Raw genomic sequence first — 27787 nt, forward strand, 5'->3', positions numbered from 1 at the left:
CATTTAGGGCCTATCAACAGTGGACTAATGAACAAAAATACCAAAATGTAGTTTTTGAGTGGATATTCCCTTCGGGAATAGACTACTAAATACAGTATTACCCCCTCCGTGCCACCAGGCTTCCAAAATACAACTGCACTGCTACAGTGTGGAATCATGGGACCGGAGGAATGGAATGACAGGCAGCCGTGGGCGATACCAACTGGTAGTCGTTAAGGGGGGAGCAGTAGCCTACGATCTACATAGTCTTTATAGATATCAAAAGAGCAACGAAATATCTCTAGGAGAATACTTGGACTATTGAAATAGACATGCATTTACGGATATTTTCACTGAAGAACAGTCGGTATTAAAACAACTACTAAAGTATATAAAATCTGTACTAACCCCCACCTATCCATGGTTTGAAGCCACCCTTCCACCTTCCACATGTATTCCTACTTATTACTGTTCCAAAGGGATAGAAGTCTGGCGCTCGACACACGCGTGTAATCCCCCGTTTATATTTAAAACGTTAGTCTGCATTTGCGGACGACAAATTGGATGTACTATAGCGTTTTGATACAACTTGATCGGATTCGTTGTTTTTGAAAAGGAATTAGGATTTGTTTTTCACATCAAAGGTACGTTCTATTAAAAAAGTGTACATTTTACATCTCTGTCTTTGTAATTTCCCTCGCTGCTAATTCCTTTAACTGATCCACCTCCTCTGCGCGTATGTACGAAGTTATTTTTCATTAGTCAAGTATTTTACATGAGTGTTATAACATGTATTCACTTGTTCCACGGTTATAATATGTTTTCAAACAGTTCTTGAAACATTTGAATGTTTGGTCAACGGTTGGCTGTTCATAACAACCCGGACCCGAATAAGTATTGCGTCTACAATGTAGCGATGCTGTCAGAATGTTGCTGCTATCCTTTAGGCTACGTTATGGACCTGATACTTGAGACTGGATGCATTTTATTGCAACAATGTATCGATCTTCCTTTCTCACTATGGGTGATGTTTATTCTGCACTTTGTGACCAACCTTTAACCATATGTTCATCGTTATTTTAACGCTCATCTATTAAATCGACGTATGGTTTGTGTTTTACGTCTCTCCCCTTCCAGTTTGATTCTAAGCGTTGGCATACGCCTTCTAGTACCTACGATATTGTTGTTGTTATAGTTGGCTATAGTCGTTCTCTCTTCATAAAAAAAAAGACTGGCACCAAGTGTCCTGTAGGATGTTGTCACTTTGCCTGCCTGTGGTATAGTATGGTCGTGTCAAATCAAATGGCATCTGGAAGTAGGCTAGTATGTGGATGTCATGTAAATCAACGTAAGAACATCAGCCAGCATGCAAAACTTTGGAGTAAGTTGCGCATTACTAAATGTCTTCCCTATAACATTATCGCTGTTCCATTTTGAAACGGGTCACACAGTCCTTTATTTTGGATTAATTATTTAAGGCTTCTTCTCCTATTGAATGGAATCTGGCATACTGTTATTACTGCTCTGTAATGAAACGACTCTGCACGGAGAGACATGTAGGCTATTGGATGGTAGACCGTATAGAAGTAATATAGAGAGATAGAGTAGCATTGTATAACTAGGCGGTAGAAGAGGCTATCCCGTGAATCGTGTGTGTGTGTGGGTGTGGGAATATGTGTTTGCTTGTTGGGGACTTTCCCCCCTCTTGTGCCACTATGGACAAACTGCAATGTTTGCTTCGGTATTGAGGAATGCCAACAATTTCCTCCCTGTGGTCAGTGGTGGAAAAAATAACCAATTGTCATACTTGAGAAAAAGTAAAGATACCTCAATAGAAAATGACCCATTAAAATACTACTTGAGTAAAAGTATTTCGTTTTTAATATACTTAAGTATCAAAATAATTTCAAGTTCTTTATGTTAAGCAAACCAGATGGCACCATTTTCTTGTTTTTGTTTTACATTTACAGATAGCCAGGGGCACACTCCAAAACTCAGACATCATTTACAAATGAAGCATGTGTGTTTAGTCAGTCCTCCAGGTTAGAGGCAGTAGGGATGACCAGGGATGTTCTCTTGATAAGTGTGTGAATTTGACAATTTCCTGTCTTTCTAAGTATTCATAATGTACTTTTGGGTGTCAGGAAAATGTATGGAGTAAAAAGTACATTATTTTCTTTAGAAATGTAGTGGAGTAAAAGTTAAAGTGAAGAACAGTAAAGTGAAGTGAAGAACAGATAGTAAAAATGCTTTAAAAAGTGTTTTGGGCTATTAGACTGGCCAGCATTCTGTCATGGACAAGAGACAGGTGAAATCTGTGCACGTTTTATTCTGAACTATAGAAACATAAGATGACATTGAACGTATGCTGATGGTATTATTGGCACACCAGATGGGAGCAGATACTAAACAAGTGCTCTTTTAACCTTGAGGTTCTCATTATTGATTAAACCAATTACATATAAGCGTCATTGGACGAAGGCTTCTTCTGTACGGGGGGGGGGGGTGTTTAAGAGCCCCGACGCTCAATCTGAACATCAACACCCGTCACTTGCGGTACTGTTTTGGAAGCATAAGGACCTTATCTTTCATATCAACAAGAAATCATTTTCAAAAAACAGAAGGTTAAATTGATACACACTTTGTTAGGGTTAGTGTTCCCACACAGCCTTATCTCCATGTTACAGTGCTTGTTTAAAGAAAACAGACGGAAGACGAGGCATCCACCTGTGCTAATTAGCTACACTATATATACAAAAGTATGTGGACACCCTTTCAAATGAGTGGATTTGGCTATTCCAGCCAAACCCGTTGGTGACAGGTGTATAAAATCGAGCACACCGCCGTGCAATCTCCATAGACAAACATTGGCAGTAGAATGGCCTTACTGAAGAGCTCAGTGACATTCGAGGTTCCACGGTCATAGGATGCCACCTTTCCAATAATTCCGTTCGTAAAATGTCTACCCTGCTAGAGCTGCCCTGGTCAACTGTAAGTACTGTTATTGTGAAGTGGAAATGTCTAGGGCCAGCAACGTGTCAGCCGCGAAGTGGTAGGCCACGCAAGCTCACAGAACGGGACAGGTGAGGGCTGTAGCGCGTAGTGCGTAAAAAAAAAAAAAAAACGTATATCCTCTGTTGCAACACTCACTACCGAGTTCCAAACTGCCTCTGGAAGCAACCTCAGCACAATAACTGTTCGTCGGGAGATTCTTGAAATGAGTTTCCATGGCCAAGCAGCCACACAAAAGTCTAAGATCACCATGCGCAATGCCAAGCATCAGCTGGAGTGGTGTAAAGCCATTGGACTCTGGAGCAGTGGAAATGCGTTTTCTGGAGTGATGAGTCACGCTTCATCATTTTTGTAGCTGAACAGAAGCAAGTCCCTGCAGCAATGTTGTATTGGCAAGCCTTCCCAGAAGAGTGGACGCTGTTATAGCAGCAAAGGGGAGACCAACTCCATATTGGTGCGCATGAATTTGGAATTAAATGTTCGAAGAGCAGGTGTCCACATACTTCTGGTCATGTAGTGTATCTTGCATGCTCTTAACACCTGTGTGAAAGCGTAACTTGGGAAGTGTAGTTTTGTCGGACGGAGGCACCCATAGCTATATGGATCTATGCAAAACTGCTACAGTAAGTGCATCTTTTTTATTTTAAGGATTCTTCCTCGCTGATCAAAGATAAGGTGCATCGCAAGCAACGATTATTTAAGTTTCTAAAGGTTAAAACCCAGCGTCGCGATTGTAGTTCATGGCTGAAAACTAATGCCTGAAAACTGTATGTAGAAGGCACAATGCCGCATAAAGTTTTCAAGAGCTATACAAATGGTATAGAGCAAAATCAAAGAACTCCCTAAATCAGATGATGCAACTGAATTTGCTTGAGAAATTACCACCTCCATTGAGATGCTAAAAAAATAATTACAGCAGTATTGGGGGATAAAATGAGAGACTTAAAGGGCTACAAAGACAACAAAGTCTATGACTGGAATAACAACAACCACCAGGGAACAAACACAAGATACACCTGCAGATAGGCAGGTGGCAATCTCTTCTCAACCGATGACCAGATGAGCACTCCAAGTGACACAGACAATGAGACCATGCACCCCTTTTGCGGAAGCCCGAGCTATCCACCCACCCAGCCAGACACCAACCACCAAGAAGAAGAAGACCAGGAGGGGCAGATGGGGCATGGGGTCCACCAAGGTGGTCACCCAGGACAGGCAAGTTCCTGTCCTGAACCTCTACAAAACATCCTTGACACTGATGCAGGAGTCTATGCTAAGTAAGGGACGGTCTTTATCCACCAATCAAAACATGAAAGCCTTCAAATTGAAAGTGGATACCTACAAATTCATGCAACAACTGCACCTGAAATGTTTATTTTCCCCTCTGAACAGATCCAGTACAAGCTACATATCGAAAGACCCTACAAAGAAAGGGGAACCCCAACACAGCGGTCCCTCCCCTACTCCTCGTTCTTTCTCCAAGCCCTCATCATTTGTACTCCATACCCATATAAGCCCACTTGTCACCTTGTTTGGCAGACTGGTTGAAAGTGAATGGGAAACTGTATATAAAAAACTGACCAGGGACCCCAATATCACAATCTTCCTCCAGCTGAAAGACAAGCACTAAAAGATCTCCAGGAGAATAAGGACATGGTCATAAAACCTGAGGACAAAGGTGGCGCAATAGTTGTTATGGACATGAGCTATTATAATTCTGAATATGGAAAGTACCTGAAAATGTCTTGTTCCTATCAACCCTTGCATAGTGGCCCTATTGCTTCTTTAAAATCAGAAATTGATAGCATGTTACAACATGCGTCTCACCAAAACTGGATCACCAAGCGTGAGTACGAGTTCCTAAATGTCACCTATCCAGTCACCCCAGTTATCTATTCACTTCTGAAAGTACATAAGAACCTGACTCAGCCTTCACCCATACCTATTATCAGCGACAGGATCAGTCACAGAGCCCCTTTCGAAATTCATAGATTTATTTTCTGGAAGTTATGGTTTTCAAGTTGCCATCCTTTTTAAAAGACACAAAAGATCTCCTCAACTGCTTAAATGACGGTCAAATTGATTCCGATGTACTACTTGTTACATTAGATGTGGCTAGTCTGTACACCTTTATTGCCCATGCTGAAGGCCTACAATCGATTGCCAAATTCCTAAAGTCATGTGACGACTCTGTAAATCCCCTGATTACTTTCTGTTGGAGCTCTTGAGATTGGGAGGCAGTTTATGTTAAAAATAAAGACTAAACCTTTTCTTCCCCAAATTAAGTTTTGGAAGCGCTACATTGACTACACTTTTATTTTGGGGTTCATCTAAAGAGAATCTTTGTCCGTTATCTGAACAACACAACGACTTTCCTTCAATTCACTGTTGAAAGTGGTCCCAACAGTATCAACTTCCTAGATCTCAAAATATTCAAGGATGATGCTAACAAAATCCAAACTACGATCTATTGGAAACCAACAGAGGAGTACTGTCCTCCACTTCAACTGTTATCATCCGAGACATCTCAAAACCATTATCCCGATTGGCCAGTTTCTCCACCTGAGTCGCAACTGCTCTACACTGAAAGAGTTTGACGCTCTGGCAAAGGAAATGACACACAAGTTTGCTAACAGAGGATATTATAGTCCTGTCATTCAGCGCTCCCACGTCCTAGCTCAGAAGCCACAAAAGGACAGCACGTCATGGCTGTGCTTTGTAACAATCATTGTTCAAACAAAATCAAAAGTGCAATCCTAAAACACTGGTCAATTCTACAAACAGAACTGATGCTCCAGCCTCTGGCGGAAAATCCCTTTCTGGAACAGGTCACATCCATCAGAAGTGGCAACCTCTCTAAAATGCTCTCACAATGAGGGATGCTTTGGATTGATAGATTAAATACCATGCATCCTCGAGGTCTAAATTATGATTTCTCGTTCAGGCCATGTTTGTATGGTCCGAATGGTCCGCATTTGTATGCTTATGTATATTTTCCTACATTGAATCACAATCTTTCTACCAGATGTACATTTTTCATACCCAAAAACATCTATTTTTGTAACTAATTTGTAACTAATCTGCGCCAAAATAGCAAAAAAATTGATACCTTAATGTTATTTGAGTTTATTCTGCTGATCTGAGTATTTGTATATGTGACCCGTTTCAGGAAACTAGGCGTATGTCACGAGTCACTACTTTACAGGAGAGCCGTTCAAACGTAAACTTTAAAAAAAAATCTAAATCTGTTTTTTGGCAGAAATGCCTTCTGGAACATGTGAACTTTCACGTGCCTTAATAACAAACTTCAATGCCATCTGTAAATACGAATACAATTGTTAAATTACGAGCCTAGTTGGTTTAGCCACAGAAAAAGCCAGCAACCTTCCTGCTAGCCATGATTGGCTGAGATAATGAGTGGGTTGGACATGCCGAGAGATGAGTTTGGATTAGTGTGCTATATATCACGCTTCTATCTATTTGAGCTGGTCAGTATGTGTAGGTAATCATGTCTAACGCAGCTTTAAAAAATATATATTGCATAGTAAAACTGCATAAGTGTTGCTCTCCACTTTCTGGAGGACCGAGTTTTGAAATCAGTGGGTTTCAAGTATGATAGCTAAGGAGATGGAGAAAACACCAGTCTCCAGATTACATCTTCAAACTAAGGGCAACCATGGCATCTGTGACAGGAGACACATCCATCCATCATGTATATGGGTAAGATAGTCTAGTTAGCTACATTTTCAGATATTACATGTTTCAAATTTTGCCAAAAAGTGGTTTTATTTCAAGTTAAAGTGTACTGTTAGATAGTGAACCAGCCAGCTAACGTTACATGTATGATCTCATTATTCGTATCTCAGAGCCTTTTGCTTGGCTAGTTATAGATTAATGTTAGCTAGTTAGCTAGTACTGTTAGCTCGCTAGCTAACATTAGCTGGCTCGATCGCTAGCTAACATTACGTGTATGGTCTTATTATTCATATCTCAGAGCCATTTGCTTGGCTAGCTAACATTGAACCTGGTTGGTTAGCTACCTGCAGAATCATGCAGGTTAGTAACGTCATGAGTTGGGATTATGGTTCATTGTTTAGATAATTAGCTATATGTCTTAACAAAAGACTACAAGTAACCATTTCGGGTGCATTCGTAAATTCAGTCTGGCCATCTACTCCGTTTTCAGAGCACTCTCGTCTGAGTGTGCCAGAGCGCAAAATAACTGATGAATTTATGAACGCTCAACACTTATTGAATATGGCCGGTGTCAGTAAACATCGGCAAAAAAGCATAATTAAATTCTTGCCAGCAGCACAGGTAGTCACCAACGCTCTGGATAACATGAAAACCGCCTAACCAGCTCTGCTAGGGCGGGTAAAATGGTCAGAGTTTGGGTGGGGCTAAAGCTTAAGAAGGTGTGAATGATGCTGAATAGGTGTAGACAAAGAGCTCTCCAGCAGGTCATTTTCCAGCAGGCCATTTTCAACTTGTAAGTGAGGTTACAAGTTGTTCAAATTTCAAAACAGAATCCTATTGTTCCTCACAGGCAGTTTATGATATACCATTTTGTAGCTCTGTGTCTCTGGTTTTATCCAATGTAAAAAACACAATTTAAAATGTTGATACATAAGACTGAGTCAAGGCGGTCGGTCACATATACAGTCCCAGTCAAAAGTTTGGACACACCTACTCATTCAAGGGTTTTTCTTAATTTTTTTACTATTTTCTACGTTGTAGAATAATAGTGAAGACATCAGAACTATGAAATAAAAAAAGTGTTAAACCAATCAAAATATATTTGAGATTCTTCAAAGTAGCCACCCTTTGCCTTGATGACAGCTTTGCACACTCTTGACATTCTCTCAACCAGCTTCACCTGGAATGCTTTTCCAACAGTCTTGAAGGAGTTCCCACATGTACTGAGCACTTGTTGGCTGCTTTTCTTTCACTCTTCGGTCCAACTCATCCTAAACCATCTCAATTGGGTTGAGGTCAGGTGACTGTGGAGGCCAGGTCATCTGATGCAGCACTCCATCACTCTCCTTCGTGATCAAATAGCCCTTACACAGCCTGGAGGTGTGTTTTGGGTCATTGTCCTGTTGAAAAACAAATGATAGTCCCACTAAGCGCAAACCAGATGGGATGGCATATCGCTGCAGTAGCCAGGCTGGTTAAGTGTGCCTTGAATTCTAAATAAATCACTGACAGTGTCACTAGCAAAGCACCATCACACCTCCTCCATGCTTCACAGTGGGAACCACACGTGGAGATCATCCGTTCACCTACTCTGCGTCTCACAAAGACACAGTGGCTGGAACCAAAAATCTCAAATTTGGATTCCACCAGTCTTATGTTCATCGCTTGTGTTTCTCAGTCCAAGCAAGTCTCTTCTTATTATTGGTGTCCTTTAGTAGTGGTTTCTTTGATGTTGAGATGTCTGTTACTTGAACTCTGTGAACATTTATTTGGGCTGCAATTCTACAGCAGAGGTATTTCTGGGTCTTCCTTTCCAGTGGCGGTCCTCATAAGAGCCAGTTTAATCATAGCGCTTGATGGTTTTTGCGACTGCACTTGAAGAAACTTTCTTAGTTCTTAATTATCCGCATTGACTGACCTTCATTTCTCTGCATATTTGAGCTGTTCGTCCCATAATATGGACTTGGTATTTTACCGCTATCTTCTGTATTTATTTTATTTAACCTTTGTTTAAGTAGGCAAGCCAGTTAAGAACAAATTCTTATTTACAATGACGGCCTACCAAAAGGCAAAAGGCCTCCTGCGGGGACAAGGGGATTACATTTTTTTTTTTTTTTTTAAATCAGAAAAAAAATTACAAAATAAAAATATAGGACAAAACACATCACGACAAGAGAGAACACTACATAAAGAGATACCTAAGACAACAACAGCATGGCAGCAAGACATGACGACAGCAACATGGTAGCAACCCAACATGGCAGCAGCACAAAACAGGGTACAAACATTATTGGGCACAGACAACAGCACAAGGGGCAAGAAGGTAGAGACAACAATACATCACACAAAGCAGCCACAACTGTCAGTAAGAGTGTCCATGATTGAGTCTTTGAATGAAGAGATTGAGATAAAACTTTCCAGTTTGAATGTTTGTTGCAGCTCGTTCCAGTCACTAGCTGCAGCGAACTGAAAAAACGAGCAACCCAGGGATGTGTGTGCTTTGGGGAACTTTAACAGAATGTGACTGGCAGAACGGGTGTACCACCCCTACCTTGTCACAACACAACTGATTGGCTCAAACGCATTAAGACGGAAAGAAATTCCACAAATGAACTTTTAACAAGGCACACCTGTTAATTGAAATACATTCGAGGTGACTACCTCATGAAGCTGGTTGAGAGAATGCCAAGAGTGTGCAAAGCTGTCATCATATCAGAGGGTATATTTTGATTTGTTTAACACTTTTTTTGGTTACTACATGATTCCATATGTGTTATTTCATAGTTTTGATGTCTTTATTTTTATTCAACAATGTAGAAAATAGTAAAAATAAGGAAAAACCCTTGAATGAGTAGGTGTGTCAACTTTTGACTGGTACTGTATATTGAACCCATCCAACTTGAAGGAGCAGTTTTGCCTTGAAGAATGGGGAAAAAATCCCAGTGGCTAGATGTGCCAAGTTTATATAGACTTGGGGTATGTAATTGCTGCAAAAGGTGGCTCTACAAAGTATTGACTTTGGGGCGGGGTGAATAGTTATGCACGCTCAAGTTCTGTTTTTTTGTCTTATTTCTTGTTTTCTTCACAATAAAAAATATTTTGCATCTTCAAAGTGGTAGCCATGTTGTGTAAATCAAATGATACAAACCCCCCAAAAGGTAACAAAATAGGAAAAATGCCAAGGGGGGTGAATACTTTCCAAGCCACTGTACATGCTTATTTTCCTCTCTAGCTTCTCCAGCTGTTGGAAGAAAGCGGAAGAAAAACAATGGCTGTTTTTGTGCTTATTTGTCCAGTTGATTTGAGGAAATAGAGCAGCTCCCGTGCTCCAAACTGATGTCCTCTGGTAAGACGAGAGACAGCGTAGAGACACACTCTCTTAGAAAAAAGGTGCTATCTAGAACCTAAAAGGGTTCTTTGGTTGTCCCCATAGGAGGACCCTTTGGAGAACCCTTTTTGGTTCCAGGTAGAACCCATTTGTGTTCCATGTAGAACCATTTCCACAGAGTTCTACATGGAACTAAAAAGGGTTCACCTATGTGGACAGCTAAAGAACCCTTTGGAACCCTTTTTTCTAAGAGTATAGAAAGTAGACACATAGAGACACAGTAGAGTTAGTGTAGGGAGTAGACACAGTGTGTAGAAACTCAGACACACAGGAAACACACAGAAAAGTAAATAGTGCAGGTGCTGTCTCTGGACAGGAAGGAAGTGTCCCCTGCCTGAGCAGGAAACAAAACAAAAACATCACCGTCAGTCAAGCTGGTAAAGAGATTAAGTAGGTCTTTCTGGGACAGACCTTTTTTTCCTCTGAGCAGCTGTTTGTGCTGTTTCGCTTGAGAACCAGTTTGTTTTTGCCCATGTCATCCCACCTAGTTTGGTGGCGATCTGTGGGAGGAAGCAACCTACCTGCCTTGTGATTTTATTCTATTTGTTCTTCTCCTAAGTCTTGTCTCTGGCTTTCTCTCTAATGTCCTCTTGAGGATCTTCAGTCCAGACTTACTCTTGTTTGGTTTTGTGTGTAAAACCTGACTGATTCACTGATCCCCCTCCTCACCACTACTGCCTCACCCAAAGACCATAGCCTCAGGGCCCTCTCTCGTCCACTACTGTTGTCATAATCCATTCTGCAATGATTACCGTAGACAAATAGTTCTGTATGCTGCTTCTGTAGCTAGCTAAGCTGCCTGACCGACAGACTCTTGCAATGTGTTATGGAGTGTCTCTCTCTCCCTCACACCTCTGTCCCCTCTCTCTCCTCTTTCTCAATATGTCATTCTGTCTTTTCTTATCTCTTCTTTATTCGTTCTCCTTTCTCACTGTCCCCCTCTCTCTATTTCACTCGCTCTCTCGATCTCCCCATCAAGTCTTTTTTTTTGTACCTCTCCCTCATCGCTCTAACTCTGTTATCTTTAGTTCCATCCATGTGACACAGACAGTGCACAGATGTGGAGAGAGACTCACTGCATTTGCATACACTTTGTTTATACAATGACATGTAGTGTCCCCCCCTTGAGGAATAACCTGTTTTTAAATGGTTTATTAATTATGTAATCTCAGATAAAATAATGTCATAATTTAGACTGACTTGAAGCATCATCTGGTTTTGAATGATGCACAATTTGACAACAGATAGGCCCAGAACTGTCTGTTATTATCAATTACTGACATCTCATATTTACATTTTAAGTCGGAAGTTTACATACACCTTAGCCAAATGCATTTAAACTCAGGTTTTCACAATTCTTGACATTTAATCCTAGTAAATATTCCCTGTTTTAGGTCAGTTAGGATCACCACTTTATTTTAGGAATGTGAAATGTTCGAATAATAGTAGAGAATTATTTATGTCAGCTTTTATTTCTTTCATCACATTTCCAGTGGGTCAGAAGTTTACATATACACTCAATTAGTATTTGGTAGCATTGCCTTTAAATTGTTTAACTTGGGTCAAACGTTTCGGGTAGCTTTCCACAAGCTTCCCACAATAAGTTGGGTGAATTTTGGCCCATTCCTCCTGACAGAGCTGGTGTAACTGAGTCAGGTTTGTAGGCCTCCTTGCTCGCACACACTTTTCAATTCTGCCCACAAATGTTCTATAGGATTGAGGTCAGGGCCTCGACTTTTTGGAAGTTTGCTTGGGGTCATTGTCCATTTGGAAGACCCATTTGCGACCAAGCTTTAACTTCCTGACTGATGTCTTGAGATATTGCTTTAATATATCCACATAATTTTCCATCCTCATGATGCCATCTATTTTGTGAAGTGCACTGCCTGCAGCAAAGCACCCCCACAACATGATGCTGCCACCACCCGTGCTTCACGGTTGGGATGGTGTTCTTCGGCTTGCAAGCCTCCCCCTTCGGCTTGCAAGCCTCCCCCTGTTAACAAAACTATAGTTTGTTAACAAGAAATCTGTGGAGTGGTTGAAAAATGACTCCAACCTAAGTGTATGTAAACTTCCGACTTCAACTGTATGTAAAGGTATTCTGATCTGGGACCTGTTCCCTGACCATAGTTGCATCCCAAATGCCAGTACATTCCCTATGTAGTGCACTAATTTTGATCAGGGCCCACTGCACTATATAGGGTATCATTTGGAACACAACCCATGACTCTACTTTACCCTTTATATACAAATCATATCAGTGAACTGTGTTATTGGAGTATAATGTGTCTGAGGGAATCATATTAGTGTCTGAGGACAATATTGCACAGCAACCATGAGAAAGGATGGGGTTACTGTTATTGACATGGAGAAATACTATCTTTCCCCTTCTGCCTGTCTGTGTTGGGTTCCAACACACGCGCACCCACACGCTCCAACCTCCCTCTCACTGTAAAGTTGTATTGCAGAAAAAGGCTGCTGGCTGGCTCCCATTTCACCGACAGTAACAGTAACTAGTCTATTCTTTATCCAACACTGTGGTTAGACTTATTCTCATTTGTGAAAAATCTCCCACCGGGACTACAGAAGGAGAAGGAAAATCACACACTCCGTCCTTCCTATTCCGTATTTAGCACAGTACCCCAGAGGGTAGAGGGTGCAATTTGGGACGCGGACAGTGTGTCTCACGTCACGTGCAACTCACTGTAGCTGTGAACATGATCTTTATAACCAGGGGAGTATCCCAGTTTAGTGTTGCTATTGATATGCCTCTGCATATTCTGTTGTGTTCTAAAATATCTTTCATCCGCTGAGTTGTTTTTAACAGGATTAGCCTCATTTAAAACGTCAGGCATTGGGTGTGTATGAATATCACTAGTCTGTTTTTCCCAACCATTTTCTTTGCAGCCACATCCTCTTCTGTTTTGAGCATATATATATATAATGGTCAGGGTGGTAGTGGGGGGTTTTCTCAGGGCTACTAGTGATAGTTTAGCGGGTTACTCATGCATGTCACAGGGCTGAGCTCCATGGGCCTGGAGTAAGGGAGGAGAGAGGGGGAAGGGGAGAGAGAGAGAGAGGGAGACTGCTGCTGACGGTTCAAACATGTCTGGCAACTCTGGCGGTTTGAGGTGTGTGTGTGTGTATAGTTTTTTGAGGTGTGTGTGTGTGTGTGTGTGTGTGTGTGTGTGTGTGTGTGTGTGTGTGTGTGTGTGTGTGTGTGTGTGTGTGTGTGTGTGTGTGTGTGTGTGTAAAGTACTTTGAGGTGTGTGTGCGCTAGTCAGTACTTAAAAAAAAATCTGAAAGTAAACTTTGCTGTGCATGTATATAGGGGATAGGGTGTCATATGGGACACAGCCCAGGTGTACTGACTGCTGCCACAGACGTTTGACTGTCAATTCCCTGGCCGGTTTCCTTAACCTGTTTAACAGGCTATGTATTTGAATAACACACATCATTATCAAGCATAGTGACACCACCATGAATATCCAGATGAGATTAAAATACCTGTTGGCTTATGTTGTCAGACACTTGAAACTTTGTGTTGCCTATAGGCTAAAGCTACACTGGATTAGTTTAGGTACTATAGACCTATCATTTAATATAAGTGTTAGTTGTTGTTTTTAACCATTCCGCCAACTGCTTATCGCAGATGTGCATGTTGTCGCAGATGTGATCGTACTACAGCAATGATGTTGTGGCTTTGTTGTGTACAGACATGAGCTATGATAATGGACATGACATTTGATCCAATAAGACTCTTAGCTAAGCGTTTACGCTTTCAATCTTCTCAGATCAGTATTGTGGAGACAAAGCTGCTTTGTCTGAGCCGCACTGTCGCTAAATGCTGCGTAGGGACCAATGTTCCCTCACATTTTCGGGGGCACTGGTCTTGTAAGCAGACACTTGAACATTGTGCGAATGTTTACAGTAAACACGGAAGGTGTAACGTTACAGTTTTAGACAGTAGCCAATAGGCTATTGTAGCTATTTGAGCATAATGTAGGCCTACCAACAAAACCATTGGACCGAATCCCATAACATTTTGATTTATATGATATATCTTACGGTAGCCTATATGTGGTGTTCAATGCAGGCCTACATTACATGAGACTTAAAAAAAAAAAAAGTTTTTACATTATGAAGGGCTTTACATTAATTAATGATTTTTTTTACTTGGTCTGTAACACCATGGGCCAGATAGATGACTGTAAATTGCATTGTATTGAGTTGTATGATGCAAGAAACCACTTTACAACATAAAATGAATTATTATTACCATACAGAGAATTAGATAATGTAGGCTACCCCTCTGCCGATTGGCTTATTTGCATATTCAAGCCTGTCTCAAAATACAAAATGCCCCTTTTAATTAAGACATAAGCTTTTTACCTGACTGGCTTTTCAAGGACAGCTTGAAATGTATCCTACACATTTTGTGCTGTTGTAGGAAGCTTCACATTGATGACCTATACTTATCTATAACTGGGCTAATAACTAGCAAATAATATCAACAAATGTGCACACACGTGCGGCTCTGCACTCTGATCGTCAGATCTGAAAAGCATATTCACTTGCGGGTGATTGAAAGACCCCACCTGGGCTACACCGCCAATAGAATTCTACTCCATTGCGCTCTGGCTCTGCTTACAACAAAATCACAGATTCAATCTTGCAAAGTTAGATTTGTTTTGGTTTGTTGCATTGGAAAGGGGCTGATATGTTGATTCGATCACAGAAAAAACGTTGATCTATATACTGCAAACGAATGGGGCGAACTCCGTGAAGTTCAATCTCTTGCGTCTCTGTGCGGCATGGTATTTCTTCTGCGTGGCAGTCCTGGAGGAAGTGCGCAGTTTAGAGGGATCGTTCATAGGGACTGAACCACAGAGCTTTGCTTTAGGTTTTAGCAACGGAGTTCCATGCAATAAGGGCTCTATATAATACTGTACACTTTATTGAAATTGTTCTGTATTTGGGGACTGTGAAAAGACCCCTGGTGGCATGTCTGGTGGGGTAAGTGTGTGTGTCAGAGCTGTGTGTAAGTTGACTATGCAAACAATTTGGGATTTTCATCACATTAATGTTTCTTATAAAAAGAAGTGATGCAGTCAGTCTCTCAACTCTTAGCCAAGAGAGACTGGCATGCATAGTATTTATATCAGCCCTCTGATTACAATGAAGAGCAAAACGTGCCGCTCTGTTCTGGGCCAGCTGCAGCTTAACTAGGTATTTCCTTGCAGCACTGGACCACACGACTCGACAAGAATCAAGATAAGACAAAACTAGAGCCTGCAGGACTTGCTTTTTGGAATTTGGTGTCTAAAAAGCAGAGCATCTCTTTATTACGGACAGACCTCTCCCCATCTTTACAACCATTACATCTATATGTTTTGACCATAACAGTTTACAATCTAAGGTAGCACCAAGTCATTTAGTCTCCTCAACTTGTTCAACAGCCACACCATTCATTACCAGACTCAGCTGAGGTCTAGAACTTAGGGAATGATCAAATTTATTTGTCACATACACATAGTTAGCAGGTGTTAATGCAAGTGTAGCAAAATGCTTGTGCTTCTAGTTTCAACCATGCAGTAATATCTAACAAGTAATCTACCAATTCCACAACAATTACCTTATACACACAAGTGTAAAGGAATGAATACGAATATGTACATAAAAATATATAAATGAGGGATGGCCGAACGGCATAGGCAAGATGTAGCAGATGGTATGAAGTACAGTATATACATATGAGATGAGTATTTGTACCAAATAAAATGCTCTTTGTTTTAAAGATGTTCAGGACCAGTTTATTATTGGCCACCCATTCCAAAACAGACTGCAACTTGGCTATTATAGGGAATATACCATTTGGGACACAGCCTGAGGCTTTTATTTTCCAGTCAGACTGATTCAGTGCAGAACAGACTGTTGACTCTCTCCTGTCTAAGCATAGTTTAAGTGGAGGAGGATATGTAACAGTCAACATGGAGATTTCTGAGAGGCTGATCTTATGGGGGGCGGCAGCGTAGCCTAGTGGTTAGAGCATTGGACTAGTAACTGAAAGGTTGCAAGTTCGAATCCCCGAGCTGACAAGGTACAAACCTGTCGTTCTGCCCCTGAACAAGGCAGTTAACCCACTGTTCCTAGGCCATCATTGAAAATAAGAATTTGTTCTTAACTGACTTGCCTAGTAAAATGGAGTGGGATGTGGAATGTATGTTGACCTGAATGTCTTTATACCATCAGGCTAGCACTTTATATTACAGCACAGCATAAAGTGGTAATAACATGGTAATAGTACAGTTAAAGTTTTATATTGAACAACATTCAAAACATGCTTTGCAAAGGCAGAGATGCCCCTCCACCTCCACTCTGAATCATGGCAGAATGAGCAGATTGTTAGGTGCTGGAGATAATGATATTTGATTATAGGGCTGTCCCCCAAATAAAAATAATCTTGTCCGACCGAAAGTCGTCTGTTCTTTCGACCAATTGATTGGTTAAAATGTGTATATTTCCATACACCCTATGTGTTTTAATAAATCAGCTATATGCAGTCTGATGCTTTAAGTGCACCGTTTGATGAAATAATACACAAATGACCAGAGATCAAGATAACCAGAAGAAAAAAAACTTAACCTGACCCGGCCATCCTCCTGCTGGCTTTCGCAGATTCTGCCGTTACTCTCCTGAAGTTGCTGGTAATAGGCTGTACGAGGAGTCGGCAACCTTTCTCATGTTAAATGCCAATTTATTTGTACATTTTTGTGGAACAGTTTCATTTCTAATAACGTCTTCGTATCTCAAAATCATTGTCCTCTGGTTAATCAAAATTCTATCCAGATCTAAACGATACAAACCTAAAAAGTAACTTCTATTGCCATTGCCAACTATGTAAAAAAATTGCCCACATAAAGCCAACAAATAAGAACATTGCAGCCTGCAGGTAGAAAATATCCTGCTAAAAATAAATATCCTAGAAATCACATTTGCTACGCATGGCCTGTCTGCAATGAACTTGAATCATTTTATCAATTATCATCTTGAGTCTGGCCAGAAGCTTGCTCTCGAGCTAGCAAACTTGCAACATTGTATAAAATATTCTGGGCCCTCAGAGTTTCCAGCACCAGTGAACTCCGGACAGACACAGCTGTAGGCTATTTTGCACAAGGGATAAGGGCTCACCAGGTAGGCCTGTTTTATGATGTTTCCACTGGATCAGAGCATGACATTTTCCCCTTTTACGCTGAGTGGTTATCGAGTTTGAAAGATTTTTCAAATACATTGAGGAACCATTGTCATTCCCAATGGATGAAAAACAGACTTCATTTGCTTGCAGTTTGAGGTGAAGAAAACATTACTTTGAGAAGCTCCTCAGCTCATTAGTGGTGGTGTTCTAAGCCAATCAGAAATACTATCAGATCCCCAAATGGGCACATTTACATGCCTACATTTGTGCACGGGCCAGATAGCCTATAGGCCTAGCCAACTTCTAGGTGTAATCAGGTGCACATCCTTACTCAACATTGATAGGAGCGCTCCAAACAAAAGACAATGACTAAATTGACAACTCGTAAATGGAATAAAATGAACAAACCTTTTCTCACAAGTGTAGTATAGGTTGTGCACTCTGCAAACAACTTGTCCACTCCGACAATGACAACTGTAAGACTGTAATACTAATATATTGACTGCATTAACAGAAATGACTATAACCACACAAACATTGTAGATTAGAAATTATAGGAATTAACGGTAAATGTATTACTGGTGATGTATATACTGGGGGAATTGATATACACTAACAATCAAATGGAAACAATTCACACAATGCAGTTATGAAACAATGAATGTGCACAAATTGTTGGGAGAGAGCGTATTCTGGAGAGAGATGTGCATCTTATCCACTCTTCTTGGACTGTGCCATCCCTGCGGCCTCTGCAATGGATTAGTCTCGGCCTCTGCAATGGATTAGTCTCGGCCTCCGCAATGGATTAGTCTCGGCCTCTGCAATGGATTAGTCTCGGCCTCCGCAATGGATTAGTCTCGGCCTCCGCAATGGATTAGTCTCGGCCTCCGCAATGAATCAGACAGGTGTCTCGTGTGTGTATATATATATATATATATATATATATATATATATATATAAAAAACTTTTTTTTTTTTGCTTCTGCGCAACTAAAAAAAAATCTTGGTCAACCGACAGCCTATCGACCAGTCGACTAATTGGGGTCAGTCATATTTGATTACCAAGGAAACACTTTCTATCAACATTTATAACAACTCTTTTTATTTTCTTGTGTTTTTTTGTTGTATTTTACCTCCGTTTTCTCACATTTTTGATCTTGTCTCATCGCTGCAACTCCCCAACGGGCTCTGGAGAGGCGAAGGTGGAGTCATGCTTCCTCCAGAACATGACCCGCCTAACGGCGCTCCTTAACACCCGCCAGCTTTACCCGGAAGCCAGCCGCACCAATGTGTAGGAGGAAACACCGTTCAACTGGCGACCGGTGTCAGCCTGCAGGCACAGCAGGACGGCACACAAGTGACATTCTGAGTAATTTGCCTATTCCTATTTGCTATAGCAAGTGAGGAATGCACATTTCTCTCCATTCAATAGGCAATGAATATGACTTTGGGCTATAGGCTACCCTTTCATTGTTTTATGCATGGCTTTCTCCTGGTCAAACAATGAATGTAACTGAGTTCCATCTCAAAAAGTTGTTTGAATAGCCTAAAAAGTAGCCAGAGGACTAATAATAAGAGAACAAACAAGAACAAAATAGCCTATAGAAAAATCAAATGCGAAGTTTAATCAAGTTTAAGCTTATTAAGAAAAATGATCCTTGCGGGCCTGGAAAATCCCTCCATGCAAAGTTAAAAGCCAAATGGTCAATAACCTATCACCGAACTAGGCCTATCATAAAAGCTTTAAGACAAGATAAAGTTATGAGCAGTAGCTTATTTCCCAAAAATTCTAGCCTAAGAAGGGGTTGTCCTAAAGTTGCCACTATCAAAAATAAGAATGAACGTCTATATCCTAAGCTATAGCCTAAGCTATTCTCAATCACAACTGTATTAGAGAAGTAACAAACAATATGATTTATTTACTATTATTTTAATGTCGCAAATAAAGTAATTATTATCCAGTTGTCAAGATGGTAGAGTGCTTCAATCCAGACCATGCTGTATAACCTAACTCTGTCACTGCTCCATCATGAGCGCGACACTCACACACAAACCTGTTCCATGCTAAAGCTCTTCCACCAGAAATGAATGTTAGAAAGGATTTGCCTGCACTTAACCTCCTCCCAGGCTTTCAACAACATTATCTTTCATCATAATTCGTCCAGTTGTAGCATTCCATTTCGCGCCAATAGGGACTGATAATGTCATATATCACAATGTTTTATGGATACATAATCACGATAGGACAAAAGTTGAAATTGTCCCTAGTTCCCTTGTTACAAAGTGTGGCATCACATTGGATCATATGATGCATGCAAAAACTTTCCCCTGTGCATTTACAGCATTATACTGGCAGCAGGGTTTCAGAGCTAAATACAATTTTTTGCTTTACGGCAGGGATGCTGTAAGAGGTTTTACAGTAAGAAAAACTGTGCGGTATTATACAATACAGCAGGTATTCGGGTTACGCGCAGTGCCGTCGGGGGTACGCCGAATAGAAATGTGATTCACATAATTTTTTTAGAAATAAAAAATATACATATATATCTTAAGAAATATTCATTTTAATTCCTCACATTTTCAAACAGTCCATTTATATTTTCCAACCGGACTATACATTTGGGTGAGGCTTTTTTCTCGTCTGAGTAGCCTCGTTGCACTGCCAAAAATAAAATTAAACCATCTAGTGTTCAGCGAAATAACAACACGATGTCAAATACAGGTAGCCTAGTCAAATAATTAACATCCAATCACATTAACCGTTACTCTCTCGTGGGAATTCCATTAACGGTCCGTATGAAGCCAAACGTAGCTGCTGCTCATTCCATTTGCTTGAAAATGGATAAATGGTAAAACAAAGTAAGGTCCGCGTCTTTAGACACATACGAGTACTGCTACTACCAGCACCTATCGATGACACAAGTTGTTCTGCTTCCACGAGCACATCAAATGCTAGCATCAGTAATTCTACATTTGTTGTTAGCCCAGCTAGCATGGACACTGACAGTTGTGAATCTGATACAGCCAAAGAGCTACTGCCCCCTTACCCGGGAAGCACCGAACAACAGACAGGGACGTTGGACCATCGAAGAGGCACAAATATGATGAGAACTACATTGATTTGGGGTTCACTTATATTGGGAGTAGTGCCTTTCTTCAGCCGCCACAGTGTGTTATATGTGCGAAAGTACTATCTCACAACTCGATGAAACCTTCACTCTTGCGCAGACATTTAGAAACAAACCATGCCAATTTGAAAAATAAGCCACGGCAGTTTTTTGCGCGAGAATTAAGACGACTTTTGAGTAATAAGATGTGTATGAAAGCAACAGATACCATTTAATAAGAAGGTGCTAGAAGAGTCTGCTGCGGATATGGCTGGGACAATGCTGGGGGGAATAGGCCCAAAAAACGAAACAGACAATGCCTTCATCAAACAACACTGTTTCACGACGCATCAGTGACATGGCAGGAGATGTTTTGAAACAATTACTGCTTTGCATACAAGCCAGTGAATTCTATGCGTTACAGCTGGATGAGTCAACAAATGTGGCGGCACAGCTCCTGGTATGTCCGTTATGTTTATGCGGGGTCAATTAAGGAAGACATCCTCTTCTGCAAACCACTGGAAACCAGGACAACAGGAGAGGATATTTTTTAAGTATTGGACAGCTTTGTGACATCAGATGGACTTTGGTGGTAAAGATGTGTTGGTATCTGTATTGATGGTGCAAAAGCCATGACAGAGAGACATAGTGGAGTGGTAATGTGCGGGCAAGCAGTTGCTCCCGTCGCCACTTGGGTATACTGCAGCATCCACCGAGAGGCTCTTGCTGCCAAAGGAAGGCCTGACAGCTTGAAAGATGTTTTGGACACTACAGTGAAAATGGTTAACTTTGTTAAAGCAAGGCCCCTGAACTCTCGTGTCTTTTCTGCATTATGCAATGATATGGGCAGTGACCATGTAACGCTTTTACAACATACAGAAGTGTGCTGGTTATCAAGGGGCAAAGTATTGACACGTTTATTTGAATTGAGAGACGAGCTTAAAGTTCTCTTTACTGACCACAATTTTCACTTGTCTTCTTGCATGATGACGTGTTTCTCACACGACAGGCCTATCTGGGTGATGTTTTTTCTCGCAACTATATTCAATGTGCGGGACAAAATTGAGGCTATGATTAAAAGTTGGAGCTCTTCTCTGTCTGTATTAAGAAGGACAACACATTGTATGATTTTTCTGGGGTGCAAATGAACTCAAGAATACGGACAATGTCAAATATAATATAGCGAAGCACCTGAGTGAGTTGGATGCGCAATTACGCAGGTACTTTCCCGAAACGGATGACACAAACAGCTGGATTCGTTATCCCTTTCATGCCCTGCCTCCAGTCCACTTACCGATATCTGAACGAGAGCCTCATCGAAATTGCAACAAGCGGTTCTGGGGAAATTTAATTTAATCAGAAGCCACTGCCCGATTTCTGGATTGGGCTGCGCTCAGAGTATCCTGCCTTAGCAAATCTCGCTGTTAAGACACTGGTGCCCTTTGCAACCACGTACCTATATGAGAGTGGATTCTCGGCCCTCACTAGCATGAAAACTAAATACAGGCACAGACTGTGTGTGGAAAATGATTTAAGACTGAGACTCTTTCCAATACAACATTGCAGAGTTATGTGCATCCTTTCAAGCACACCCTTCTCATTAACCTGTGGTGAGTTATTCACAATTTTCGATGAACAAATAAGGTTTTATATGTAAGATGTCTAAATAAAAAGCAACATTTTTGATTACAGCTCTTTATCACTTCCCACAAGCCGGGTTGTGGCAACTCGCACTCATTCTTATGTTTAATAAATGTATTGTATAGTGTGTGGCAGGCTTACAATGATGGCAAAAAACTAAATTTGAGAGTGTGCTGACCCTGGTGCTAGAGGGGGTACGCAGCTGGAGGTTGAATGTTTGAAGGGGTACGGGACTATAAAAAGTTTGGGAACCACTGCAATACAGTATTATACTCTAAATGAGCCTACTGTAATCATTACAGCTGTATTTTATTTATTTAACCTTTTATTTAACTAGGCAAGTCAGTTAAGAACAAATTCTTATTTACAGTTACGGCCAAACCCTAACCCAGTTGACGCTGGGCCAATTGTGCGATTGGGACTCCCAATCACGGCCGGTTGTGATACAGCCTGGAATTGAGCTAAGGTCTGTAGTGACGCCTCTACCACTGAGATGCAGTGCCTTAGACCGCTGACCCACTCGGAGTATTATATAATTACAGTAATTTGCTGACATCTCTGCTGCTAGTATAATGGTGTAAATTTACTGTAGGCCTACAGCATGTTAACATAATCAGTTTTATGGTACTAATACTTTTACTGTACTAATCTTTTTACAGTAATTGTAATTAATTACATGTATTAAGGGGAGGCAGGGTTTGTATTGTACTGTAATTGCATGGGATTAGAGCCTGCCGTGTGTGTGTGTGTGTGTGTGTGTGTGTGTGTGTGTGTGTGTGTGTGTGTGTGTGTGTGTATATATACTGATTATTTATATTTATATATATATATATATATATACTGCTCAAAAGAATAAAGGGAACACTTAAACAACACATCCTAGATCTGAATGAAAGAAAAAATCTTATTAAATACTTTTTTCTTTACATAGTTGAATGTGCTGACAACAAAATCACACAAAAATAGTCAATGGAAATCCAATTTATCAACCCATGGAGGTCTGGAGTGAAAAACCACACTGGAGTCTGGAGTGAAAAACCATGGAGGTCTGGAGTGAAAAACCACACTACAGGCTGATCCAACTTTGATGTAATGTCCTTAAAACAAGTCAAAATGAGGCTCAGTAGTGTGTGTGGCCTCCACGTGCCTGTATGACCTCCCTACAACGCCTGGGCATGCTCCTGATGAGGTGACGGATGGTTTCCTGAGGGATCTCCTCCCAGACCTGGACTAAAGCATCCGCCAACTCCTGGACAGTCTGTGGTGCAACGTGGCGTTGGTGGATGGAGCGAGACATGATGTGCTCAATTGGATTCAGGTCTGGGGAACGGGCGGGCCAGTCCATAGCATCAATGCCTTCCTCTTGCAGGAACTGCTGACACACTCCAGCCACATGAGGTCTAGCATTGTCTTGCATTAGGAGGAACCCAGGGCCAACCGCACCAGCATATGGTCTCACAAGGGGTCTGAGGATCTCATCTCGGTACCTAATGGCAGTCAGGCTACCTCTGGCGAGCACATGGAGGGCTGTGCGGCCCCTCAAAGAAATGCCACCCCACACCATGACTGACCCACCGCCAAACCGGTCATGCTGGAGGATGTTGCAGGCAGCAGAACGTTCTCCACGGCGTCTCCAGACTCTGTCACGTCTGTCACATGTGCTCAGTGTGAGCCTGCTTTCATCTGTGAAGAGCACAGGGCGCCAGTGGCGAATTTTCCGATCTTGGTGTTCTCTGGCAAATGCCAAACGTCCTGCACGGTGTTGGGCTGTAAGCACAACCCCCACCTGTGGATGTCGGGCCCTCATACCACCCTCATGGAGTCTGTTCCTGACCGTTTGAGCAGACACATGCACATTTGTGGCCTGCTGGAGGTCATTTTGCAGGGCTCTGGCAGTGCTTCTCCTGCTCCTCCTTGCACAAAGGCGGAGGTAGCGGTCCTGCTGCTGGGTTGTTGCCCTCCTACGGCTTCCTCCACATCTCCTGATGTACTGGCCTGTCTCCTGGTAGCACCTCCATGCTCTGGACACTACGCTGACAGACACAGCAAACCTTCTTGCCACAGCTCGCATTGATGTGCCATCCTGGATGAGCTGCACTACCTGAGCCACTTGTGTGGGTTGTAGACTCCGTCTCATGCTACCACTAGAGTGAAAGCACCGCCAGCATTCAAAAGTGACCAAAACATCAGCCAGGAAGCGTAGGAACTGAGAAGTGGTCTGTGGTCCCCACCTGCAGAACCACTCCTTTATTGGGGGTGTCTTGCTAATTGCCTATAATTTCCACCTGTTGTCTATTCCATTTGCACAACAGCATGTGAAATTTATTGTCAATCAGTGTTGCTTCCTAACTGGACAGTTTGATTTCACAGAAGTGTGATTGACTTGGAGTTACATTGTGTTGTTTAAGTGTTCCCTTTATTTTTTTGAGCAGTATATATATATATATATATATATATATATATATATATATATATATATATATATAGAGAGAGAGAGGCCTAATCAAAGGCTTGGAGCACTATTACCACATACCAGTTAAATTGGTACAGCTCTCTCATTCACGGGTGCAACAAATGTAGCCTCTTACAAGGCACATCTCAAAATAAACTCAGCAAAAAAAGAAACGTCCTCTCACTGTCAACTGCATTTATTTTCAGCAAACTTAACATGTGTAAATATTTGTATGAACATAAGATTCAACAACTGAGACATAAACTGAACAAGTTCCACAGACATGTGACTAACAGAAATGGAATAATGTGTTCCTGAACAAAGGGGGGGGGGGGGTCAAAATGAAATGCAAACAGTCAGTGTCTGGTGTGGCCACCAGCTGCATTAAGTACTGCAGTACATCTCCTCCTCATGTCCTGCACCAGATTTACCAGTTCTTGCTGTGAGATGTTACCCCACTCTTCCACCAAGGCACCTGCAAGTTCCCAGACATTTCTGGGGGGGAATGGCCGTAGCCCTCACCCTCCGATCCAACAGGTCCCAGACGTGCTCAATGGGATTGAGATCAGGGCTCTTAGCTGGCCATGGCAGAATACTTACATTCCTGTCTTGCAGGAAATCACTCACAGAACGAGCAGTATGGCTGATGGCATTGTCATGCTGGAGGGTCATGTCAGGATGAGCCTGCAGGAAGGGTACCACATGAGGGAGGAGGATGTCTTTCCTGTAACACACAGCGTTGAGATTGCCTGCAATGACAACAAGCTCAGTCCGATGATGCTGTGACACACCGCCCCAGACCATGACGGACCCTACACCTCCAAATCGATCCCGCTCCTGAGTACAGGCCTCGGTGTAACGCTCATTCCTTCGACGATAGACGCGAATCCGACCATCACCCCTGGTGAGACCAAACCGCAACTCGTCAGTGAAGAGCACTTTTTACCAGTCCTGTCTGGTCCAGCGGCGGTGGGTTTGTGCCCATAGGTGACGTTGTTGCCGGTGATGTCTGGTGAGGACCTGCCTTACAACAGGCCTACAAGCCCTCAGTCCAGCCTCTCTCAGCCTATTTTGGACAGTCTGAGCACTGATGGAGGGATTGTGCGTTCCTGGTGTAACTCGGGCAGTTGTTGCCATCCTGTACCTGTCCCGCAGGTGTGATGTTCGGATTTACCGATCCTGTGCAGGTGTTACACGTGGACTGCCACTGCGAGGACGATCAGCTGTCCGTCCTGTCTCCCTGTAGCGCTGTCTTAGGCGTCTCACAGTACGGACATTGCAATTTATTGCCCTGGCCACATCTGTAGTCCTCATGCCTCCTTGCAGCATGCCTAAGGCACGTTCACGCAGATGAGCAGGGACCCTGGGCTTCTTTCTTTTGGTGTTTTTCAGAGTCAGTAGAAAGGCCTCTTTAGTGTCCTAAGTTTTCATAACTGTGACCTTAATTGCCTACCGTCTGTAAGCTGTTAGTGTCTTAACGACCGTTCCACAGGTGCATGTTCATTCATTGTTTATGGTTCATTGAACAAGCATGGGAAACAGTGTTTAAACCCTTTACAATGAAGATCTGTGAAGTTATTTGGATTTTTACGTATTATATTTGAAAGACAGGGTCCTGAAAAAGTTTATGTTAATGAACCAGCGACAGCAATAACTTGCACTCAAAATACGGTGGGGGTACTGTATTGTGGAGTGGAATTACATTAACATTTGAAATAGAGTTCTTCCGTGGCGGCAGGTAGCCTAGTGGTTAGAGCGTTGGACTAGTAACCAAAAGGTTGCTAGATCAAATCCCTCAGCTGACAAGGTACAAATCTGTTGTTCTGTCCCTGAGCAAGGCAGTTAGAGAATTTGTTCTTAACTTCTATGGGCTAGGTGGGACGCTGTGGGACACAGCCAGTGAAATATCAGGGCGGCAAATTCAAAAACAACAAAATGTCATAATTAAACTTTCTCAAACTTACAACTATTTTACACTATTTTAAAGATACACTTCTCGTTAATCTAACCACAGTGTCCGATTTCAAAAAGGCTTTACAGCGAAAGCAAAACATTAGACTATGTTAGGAGAGTACATAGACAAAAATAATCACACAGACATTTTCCAAGCAAGGACATGTGTCAATAAAACACAGCTAAATGAAGCACTAACCTTTGACAATCTTCATCAGATGACACTCCTAGGACATTATGTTACACAATACATGTATGTTTTGTTCGATAAAGTTCATATTTATATCCAAAAACAGCATTTTACATTGGCACGTGACGTTCAGAAAATGTATTCCCACCAAAACGTCCGGTGAATGTGGACATCAATTTACAAAAATACTCATCATAAACGTTGACAAAATATATAACAATTATTTTAAGAATTATAGATAGACTATCCCTGGATGCAACCGCTGTGTCGGATTTTAAAATAGCTTTACGGAGAAAGCACATTTTTCAATATTCTGAGTACATAGCTCAGCCATCACGGTGAGCTATTCAGACACCCGCCAAGTTCGGGGCAACCTAAACTCAGAATTAGTCTTAGAAATATTCTCTTACCTTTGCTGATCTTCGTCAGAATGCACTCCCAGGCCTGCTACTTCCACAAGAAATGTTGTTTTTGTTCAAAATAATCCATATTTATGTTCAAATACCTCCGTTTTGTTCGTGCATACAGATCACTTATCCAAAAGGCATAACGCGTGAGCGCGGAACCAGAGACGAAATGCCAAATTGTTCCATTACCGTACTTAGAAGCATGTCAAACGCTGTTTAAAATCAATCTTTATGGTATTTTTAACGTAAAATTGCGATAATATTCCAACCGGACAATAGCATATTAATTCAAGAAGAAAAAGAAGGAACGGCGTGCTCGCATGACTGCGCATATCCAATCCCATTGTTGCCAGGCAGACCACTCAGTGAATGAGCTCCTATTATCTGCCCAGTGACAGGAAAATGCTCAAACCACTTTCTGAAGGCTTTAGACAGCCAATGGAAGCCTTCGGAAGTGCAACGTCCCCCACAGACACTGTAGCTTCAATAGAGAATCAATAGAAGAACTACAATTCTCAGACCTTTCACTTCCTGCTTGGATATTTCTCAGGTTTTTGCCTGCCATATGAGTTCTGTTATACTCACAGACACCATTCAAACAGTTTTAGAAACTTTAGGGTGTTTTCTATCCAAAGCCAATAATTATATGCATATTCTAGTTTCTGGGCCAGAGTAGTAACCTGTTTAAATTGGGTACATTTTTCATCCGGCCGTGAAAATACTGCCCCCTAGCCCAGACAGGTTAAAAGTGCCTTCCTCACCATCTTA

The 27787-nt window shown here is 41.7% G+C and overlaps 1 protein-coding gene across 1 annotated transcript in view; it reads left to right on the forward strand.

The window, feature by feature from the left end:
• Positions 1-464: 464 nt before the first annotated feature.
• LOC115172219 (FERM domain-containing protein 6-like) overlaps positions 465-27787 on the forward strand; it is a 76672-nt gene continuing 49349 nt past the window's right edge. The window contains exon 1 of the mRNA XM_029729420.1: positions 465-623. The gene's annotated coding sequence lies outside the window, so the exon portion shown is untranslated. The remainder of the gene's footprint in view (positions 624-27787) is intronic.

This window comes from Salmo trutta, chromosome 33 (assembly GCF_901001165.1).
Source record: "Salmo trutta chromosome 33, fSalTru1.1, whole genome shotgun sequence".
Classification (NCBI taxonomy): domain Eukaryota; kingdom Metazoa; phylum Chordata; class Actinopteri; order Salmoniformes; family Salmonidae; genus Salmo; species Salmo trutta.